At 45.6% G+C, this 8144-nt stretch overlaps 1 long non-coding RNA gene across 1 annotated transcript; it reads left to right on the top strand.

Moving 5' to 3' along the window:
- Positions 1-5855: 5855 nt before the first annotated feature.
- LOC309857213 lies at positions 5856-6668 on the top strand. Its single transcript, XR_014307552.1, has 2 exons — positions 5856-5926; positions 6621-6668. It is a non-coding gene; the product is annotated as an uncharacterized lncRNA (long non-coding RNA).
- The last annotated feature ends 1476 nt before the right edge of the window (positions 6669-8144 follow it).

Genomic DNA, 8144 nt, shown 5'->3' with positions numbered 1-8144 from the left:
CCAAGACCCTCTGTTCCAGGTTGTGAGTATCCACTTTGGCCGGGCTGGTCTTGCCAAGAACACCACCACAGGAAATCTAGAGCCTGTAGTGCTATTAATAACATCATCTAAGACTGTATTTGCTGCCCTCATGGCCTCTTCCCACCATGACTCACTGAAGCTTTTTACACATTGTATCCATTAAGCTATAGTTCCCAAAGCTCATCTTCTCTAGTGCCATTAATTTTTAGGGGTTTTAAGGTTTGCCTGAAAACCTTAAACTTGTCCCCCTTAATTGGATCCCTGTGCCCCCACAATGTCTTTGAATGCCTTTCACCATGATCCGCGAATGAGATCTGAGAGCAGTGCTGGTACCTAACACTTCTTGGCACCTTGTCTGTTAGGTTGTTGGAAGAGGGGGTGGCTATGGAGGTGAGTGGGAATGGGAGTGGGAGGATTTCTCCCTTCACTTCCCTTTTTGTTTTTTCAAATAATGGGTTTTGAGGGGGAGGGAAAGGTTAACCAGACCATTTATTTTCCATCTCCCATCGATAAAATGTTTACCACTGCCCACTGGAAGAATTTAGATCTTTCGTTTGAATCTCCAGGAAAATCTACCAAACCCAGACCACCACCATGTGGATTCAGCCATCTTCTGATTCACCTCCAGATTGTCTCCTCCTAACTGCTCAAGCCACAGGTTAAGGGCGAAATGTTCAATGCCCAAGCAAGTATGTGGGGAACACGTTTATCTAAGCAATTGCATGCAGCTCTGTATCTGCATACAGGGGGTCTCTCCCAAGCCTTTCCAACCTCAGAAAAACAAGACAAAGACCCAGCGATCTAGGGTATATATTATTCATTCATTCCTGGGTTCAACACTCATGGCGGATCCCCACCAAGACAGTGGGAGAGCAAGGACTGGAGAAATCCTCGAGGCTGAAGTCTGAGGAGGATTTCAAATTCATCAGTTGTGGATAACCCTTGGTGCTCATCATATCACGTGTCCTCCTTAATGCCTATCACCCAGTTACTCCATGTCTCCCACTTCCCTTCCCACGCAGCATCTCTCAGTTTGTTTCCTATAGTTAAAGGTGCCTCATGGTTTGTCTCCCTTTCTGATGACTCCCATTCAGATTTCCCTTCCTTTTCTCTGATCCTCTGTACTACATCTTAATCTCAACAGTCAAGCAGTGGTAGTAATACAGTCATGGAGTCATGCATATTCTAAATCTGATGAGGTGGATTCCTACACTGCCTTTGTCTCTGCTAGAGCGCTTACATTGGTTATATTATTGCTGCTGTGTACATCTTTCTCGTTCACTGAATGTCTGATAAAAGAATTAGTAAAATGTGTGACTGCAGAAAATACAATGGTCATGGATGATGAAGATTTTCTCCTTGACCAGACTGGAGTCAAGTTCCTCTGAGTCCTCTTTCTGTCCAGCCTTGACCTCAGGCTCCACCCACTTAGCCCAGGTTTAGCAAGAAATCTGCTTAGTCATTTTTCAGCAATCTCTTATCCTACTCTTGATATCTGATCAAATTCCTTATCTCTCACCCCTGGTATCTTACCACTCTTTTTTTTTTTTTTAAGATTTATTTATTTTGACAGAGAGAGAGCCTGAGCAGGGGGAATAGCAGAGGGAGAGAGAGAACCAGACTCCCCACTGAGCAGCAAGCCCAATGCCAGGCTTGATCCTGGGACCAGATCATGACCTAAGCCAAAGCCAGAGATTTAACCAACTAAGCCACCCAGGTGCTTCAGTATCTATAACGCTTAATATCTGATCCAATCCCTTATTCCCAGGGCACCTGGTTGATGCAGCTGGTTGAACGTTTGACTCTTGGTTTCTGCTCTGGTCATGATGTCAGGGTCCTGAGATTAAGCCTCACCTCAGGCTCTATGCTCAGTGAAGAGTCTGATTAAAATTCTCTTCCCCTCTCTCTCTACCTCTACCCCTGCTCCCTCTCTCTAAAATGTATTAATAGGTCTTTTAAAAAATTCCTTATCCCCTGATCTCAATAGTTTATGACCCTAGCTTTCCTTCAACAATATTACTGTCCAGATGGTATAGCCAGAATCCCTTCATCCTTACCCTTGATGTTCCATCTTAATTTTACATTCAGTGACCCCCACCATGCTCTTTAGCTGTAAATCTCCATTTGTCTGAGCTGAGCCAGATTTCTCTCCCATACTATAAAATAAAATCCAATCGTAGTAGCATCCCTTGAATAAAATCTTCCTTACTGTCTTTAATGGGTGTCACAAATTTTTTTTTTCTTTAACAGTCAGGAGGGTGCTAATGGAGTACAATGACAAAAGGCCTAAGTTCCTATAATGGACATTTCCTTGCTTTACCTGACAAATACTCTTTCTCTCTTCTAAGGAAAATTTCCAGTTCTCAGTATAACTGCCAACTGGCCCAGGGGTGGACAGGTGAGTCAGATGAGACCAAAATGAAAGTTCTGTTGAGACACTGGACCTTGTGGATTCAAGCCAAGGGCAAAAAAGTGTTGGTACTTCATTATTCTGATGGTCCATTAACTCTTACTTTTTTGATTCCTGTGTCTATCACTGCCCCTGCCTTTTTGAAGATAATGACCATTCATCTGAGTACACGGTTCACAGAATCCCTTTGCAATGGCCCATGCGGGCCAAGGTAGTAGAGCATAATAGATCTCTGTAAGTTTTTAAAAAATGTCTTTGTCCCTGTTGCCCATGGCCATTAAAGACAAAAGGTCGGGGGTAGGGGGATATTGGAAAAGGTGAAGTTCTAGTTACTCACTGATTTTTTGATTGGTAGAGAGAAAGCAACACCTACACACAGGGCCAGTGGGTGAGTGGAGGAAACATCTTTGGCTCTAGGAGGAATGGGGGAAGGAGAAATATTAATATTATTTGTCTTTGGAACTGCCCCTGAAGACTTCCCCACAGAGGAAAATGACCTAGCGTGACTCTCCTAAACTTCGGCAAGCCCCTTCAATTTCACTGACATCTAGATCTGATACTCCCTGCTGGATAACTCTGATCATTATTTGATTGTTATTTATTTTATTTTAAAATTATTTTTAAAGAAAATTTTAATCTAAATACAATTAATTAACATATAATACTAGTTTCAGACATACAGGTTAGTGATTCATCAGTCTTTTATTTTTATTTTTTTAAAAGATTTATTTATTTAAGAGAGAGAAATCATAAGTAGACATAGAGGCAGCCAGAAAGAGAGAGAGAGAGGGAAGCAGGCTCCCTGCTGAGCAGAGAGCCCGACACGGGACTCGATCCCAGGACCCTGATATCATGACCTGAGCCGAAAGCAGCGGCTTAATCCATTGAGCCACCCAGGCGCCCCATCAGTCTTTTATAACACCCAGTGCTCAATGTATCACATGCCTTCCTTAATGTCCATCACCCAGTTAGCCCATCCACCCATCCCCCTCCCCTCCAAGAACCCTCAGTTTGTTTACTGTGATTAAGAGTCTCTTCTGAGGGGTACCTGGCTGGCTTAGTGGGTTAAAGCCTCTGCCTTCAACTCAGGTTATGATCTCAGGGTCCTGGGATCGAGCCCCACATCAGGCTCTCTGCTCCCTGGGGAGTCTGCATCCTCCTCTCTCTCTCTTCCTGCCTCTCTGCCTACTTGTGATCACTGTTTGTCAAATAAGTAAATAAAAATCCTTTTTTTTTTTAAAGTCTTTTCTGGTTTGTCTCCCTCTTTGACTTCATCTTGTTTTATTTTTTTCCTTTATTCCCCTATGATTCTGTTTTGTTTCTTAAACTCCACATATGAGTGAGATCATATGATAATTCTCTTTCTCTGACTGACTTATTTCGCTTGGCATAATATCCTCTACTTTCATCCCTGTCATTGCAAATAATTGCCATTTATTTTAACTCGACAGAGAAGGCCACTAGAAACAGAGGTGATGTCCCCAGCTCCTGTCCCTCCATGCAGAACATCTGTCAACACCTGTGGACATCTTTTCCTCCCCCCATTCCTATGAATGTTGCTCAGTTGTTACATGGCATGGACAAATGCTGTTGGCTGGTGGCATGGACACACTGGACAAGCTTGGCCTTCGGTAAAACAAAGACTGGATTCAATTACTCAAACTGAAACAGGAATGCTTGGATGAACAAGCCTGCCAGGAAGTCCCACTGGAGGTACTCAACCTATGCCCCTTCCCTCTTTGGACCAAGAACCTGAACTTGAGAGATGAATGGCTTATCCAAGGTTATGGCAAGGTTACACAGAGCTGAAACTAGACACAGGTGTACATGCCTATTGATCAAGGCTGGCTGTGCAATCGAACTGCCTCAAATCTTGATTCTTTTGGCCACTTCTTATTCTCTGACCCTGTTTTTCATAGCTTAGGATGTAGGAATAATAAAAATATCAGCTAATGGGGTATCCTGACATTTTGATGTTTTAGTTCTTGTCAGACATGTACCATAATGCTTAGCACATGGATATGTGTGTGCACACACATGCACATGCTTGACACTCAAAACATTGTTCCCTGATATTAACTTTATCAGTGCACTTTGCATCCACCACCAATTGGCTGTTTTGTCACAAACTGATTAAAGCAGAACTGTCAAGTGAGGAACTTCAAAGCCAAAGCATTAAGTGCTTTGAAAAACCAGCACCTGGGAGGATTTGTCTCAGCATCTGTGATTAGAAGGCAGCAAAAAGAGACCTTGGGGACACAGTTCACCCCTTCGTGAAGCAGCCATTCAGAACTTTCTCCGAAGGGCTAATGCCTAATCTTCCAAAGACCAGCAAGAACAAGCTTATGGTCTGTTAAAATCAGATTTTTAAAAGATTTTTATTTATTTCTTTGAGAGAGAGAGAGTGAGAGAGAGAGAGCATGAGAGGGGAGAAGGTCAGAGGGAGAAGCAGACTCCCCATGAAGCTGGGAGCCTGATGCAGTCCTTGATCCTGGGACTCCAGAATCAAAATCAGATTGATTGACTCAATACAGTCAGGGAGGATTTTCCTCAGGAGTCACATAATGCTGGTTGCCATGAGGGAGGAGTCTTTTACAAAGTCTGGGTTCTCACAGAAGGAGTCTGAAGCACGTGTATGGAAAGCAGAGGTCAGTTCTGGATTAGAAGTTCTTTCTGAGGGGAAATGAGTAGAAGCAGGGATTAACCAGGACTTGGGCTCTGCCTTATTCAGTTCAAGTTGCTGCAACAAATGATGACAGACTGGGTGGCTGAAACAGCAAAACATGTACTATTCCTTGCAGTTCTAGAGACTGAGAAGTCCAAAAGCAAGATCCTGGGAGATCTGATATCTAGCAAGGGACTGCTTCATTATCTATAGATGCCCATATTTCTGTTGTAGCCTTGCATGGATAACAGCTGGCAGAACAATCTCTCAGGTCTTTTCTCAGAAGTGCTTTTATCTCATTCACAAGTGTTCCAATCTCATGACCTCATCACCTCTCAAAGCCCATACCTCCTGATGACACTCCTTGAGGGTCAGGGCTTCAACATCTGAAATGGGACAAGACACACACATTCAGTCCATTAGCAAGTGTTGTCATGAGGACAGCTTATCAACTGGGTATCCCCAGGAATCCATGGGACTAGCAAAGCAGAATCTGGGGGCGTCTCTGGTAGGAAAGCAGGAGTTCCCCCAAGAGACAGTCCTCATAGCATTTTACAGAGACAGCATGACCCTTGAGAAACAGTAGTTTCCGTGACCCATACACCAGACTTTATCTCTGCCTGTCCTCCCTGCTGGATTCACAGCAAGCCTATTTCTTTCTTTTCCAGTACAAATGGATTTCCACTCTCTGAATCCTGATGAATTTTTGCTCTTTTGCAGTTAGTAGGTTGTCCCTCAGGATTCTGCATGTCTGGATTTGCAATCGTGGCAACTGCCAAAAGTCTAGGGACCTGCGTGGCAGAACCCAGCCTCTACCACTATTGCCCAAGGTAGGGACTCTGGTCCCTTGAGCGTCCTGTGCTGCTGTCAAAGGTCTGTGTGCATTGGCTTATTGTTTTTTTTTTTTTAATGTAATTGCTTATACGTGTGTTTGATCATGCTCAAGTGGTCTTGCTGTGGAAATAGTGGCCAAGCCTCACCTAGAAGTCACTGAAGAAAGTGCTAAGAACTCCTGGTTGGTATGAGGCTAGAGAGAGAGAGAGAAAGAGAGAAAAGAAATCTATCTCTCTGCATTTTGCAAGTCCCTGGCAAAATCGGTTGGCTGTGCACTCCTCACACGGAGATTCCAGGCAGGGAGGCCCTCCTGAACCTCATCTCCCTGAGTTCCTCCTCCAGGAGCAATCCCTAGTTTGAGACCAGGGTTAGGGAAGGAAGAGCAGCAAAGCAGGGTCCAGAAGGAAGGACTGCCACAGACCATGGAGCACCAGAGGGCCAGGCTGGTACCTTCTCACTGTTGGGGTACAAATGGGCTCAGCTCAGCAGGTACAGGGGTGCCCTTGGCCCCTCTGGTGGGCTTTGCAATGCCCCAAACTCAGGAAGAAAAAAGGCTGGCTCCGGTGACTTATTTTTGAGTGGGAAGGAGCTGACAGCAGTGGAAATAAACAAGTAGGTAATGATGTTGGAAAGTTGGAGGGTTTGTCCTTTATATCTCAGCTTTCTCTCCTATCTTCCCTTGCTCTGTAGTGTGTTCTCAAAGAAGATTTTGGCATGATATTCCTGTTCACTGATTTACCCCTGAGCTGTGTCTTTTCTGCTGTTCAGCTCATCTGGTGAATTCTTTTACTGTAAAAAGTATCTTGCCCTTGCAAGGGCAAGGGCAAGACCTGAGAAATCCCAGAGATTTCAGCTTGCCACCCAGAAGGAAACCAGGCTATTTGGAATGCTGGAAAGGATTCAGAGTAGGGGAAATCGTCTTGGACATCTGAGACCACCCCCACATTCAGCGGTCCCCTGGACACAAACCCAGACCTTGATACTGATCCTGAACCATGCTCTCAACTCAGACCCCTGTGATCCTCGCCACAGTGCTTTCAGATCAGTGCAGCCATGCCCATAGGCACAAACTCTTAAGCCTAGATTCTGTCCTGAGAGGTCTGTCCCCGACGACCTGGATCCAAAGCCTCAGAGATTGGGGACAGTGAGGAACACCATAGGACTCACCCTGCCACCCTGAAAGGAACCATGCCATTTGGAACTCCAGAAAGGATTCAGAGGAACTGAAATCTGCATTCCTACCTCTGGACACCCCCATATTCAGCAGGCCCCTTGATGCAAACCTGGAGCTTGACACTCACCCTGAACAAATCCCTCGACTGCCCGCTCCCCCAGAAAGATGGACAGAGTGCTGGCAGATCGGGCCTGCCATGTGGTGGGCCCTAACCATAACCTTTGGTTTGGTTCTCAGATTTCTGACCCCAAAATCCTTGCAGTAGGTGCCCTACAATTTGGGGACACCTGGGCAATCCCAGAGGACTCAGCCTGCCGCCCAGAAGGAAACTGTGCCATTTGGAACTCCGGAAAGGATTCAGAGGAGCAGGAATCCGCATGCCCAGCTGAGGACACACCCGCACAGAGCTGACTCCTGGACACAAAGCCAGAGCCAGACACTCACCCTCACCTACACTGTCAACTCAGACCCTCTCCATGGGGTCTTCAGGTCAGTCCTGCCATGTCCCTGGTCCCTAACACTAACCCTTGGATGGGTTCTGTAATGATCTCCTCATTTCAGGTTATGTGGTGGTTCTACAGGACATTGTCCTGGTGTGGGATCAAACACACTGAAGAATCCCGTGTAAAGTGGCAAACGTGGTAAAGAAATGATGGCTGGGGAATCTGAGTGTGGAGACAGCACGTATTTGTGCTGCTATAACAAGCTGACTGCACTTTGAAATCACCGCAGAGGAAATGACCCTTTCAAACATCCATGTTAGCACGACGACACGGAAGCAGAGAGAACATCAGACTTTGGGATGGAGGCCAAGCCCTCCCAGATCCAGGTCACCCAACATGGAGAGGACACATGTTAGCAAGAGACTCGTGGGAGGATTAAATCATGGGCCCCTGTATCTCAGGTGCAGTAGAAGCAGTGGATTTGGAATTTCAGTTTTCCACAACGTTCCAGCACAAGCTGGTTAGAACTGTGCAAAAGCAGGAAGGGAAGCCCCAGTAAAGTGGACTGGGGATGCCAGATGGGGAGGCTGGAAGGGG

Source organism: Mustela nivalis (genome assembly GCF_964662115.1).
Source record: "Mustela nivalis genome assembly, contig: HAP1_SCAFFOLD_496, whole genome shotgun sequence".
Taxonomy (NCBI): Eukaryota; Metazoa; Chordata; class Mammalia; order Carnivora; family Mustelidae; genus Mustela; species Mustela nivalis.
This window is presented reverse-complemented; position numbering and strand designations above follow the sequence as displayed.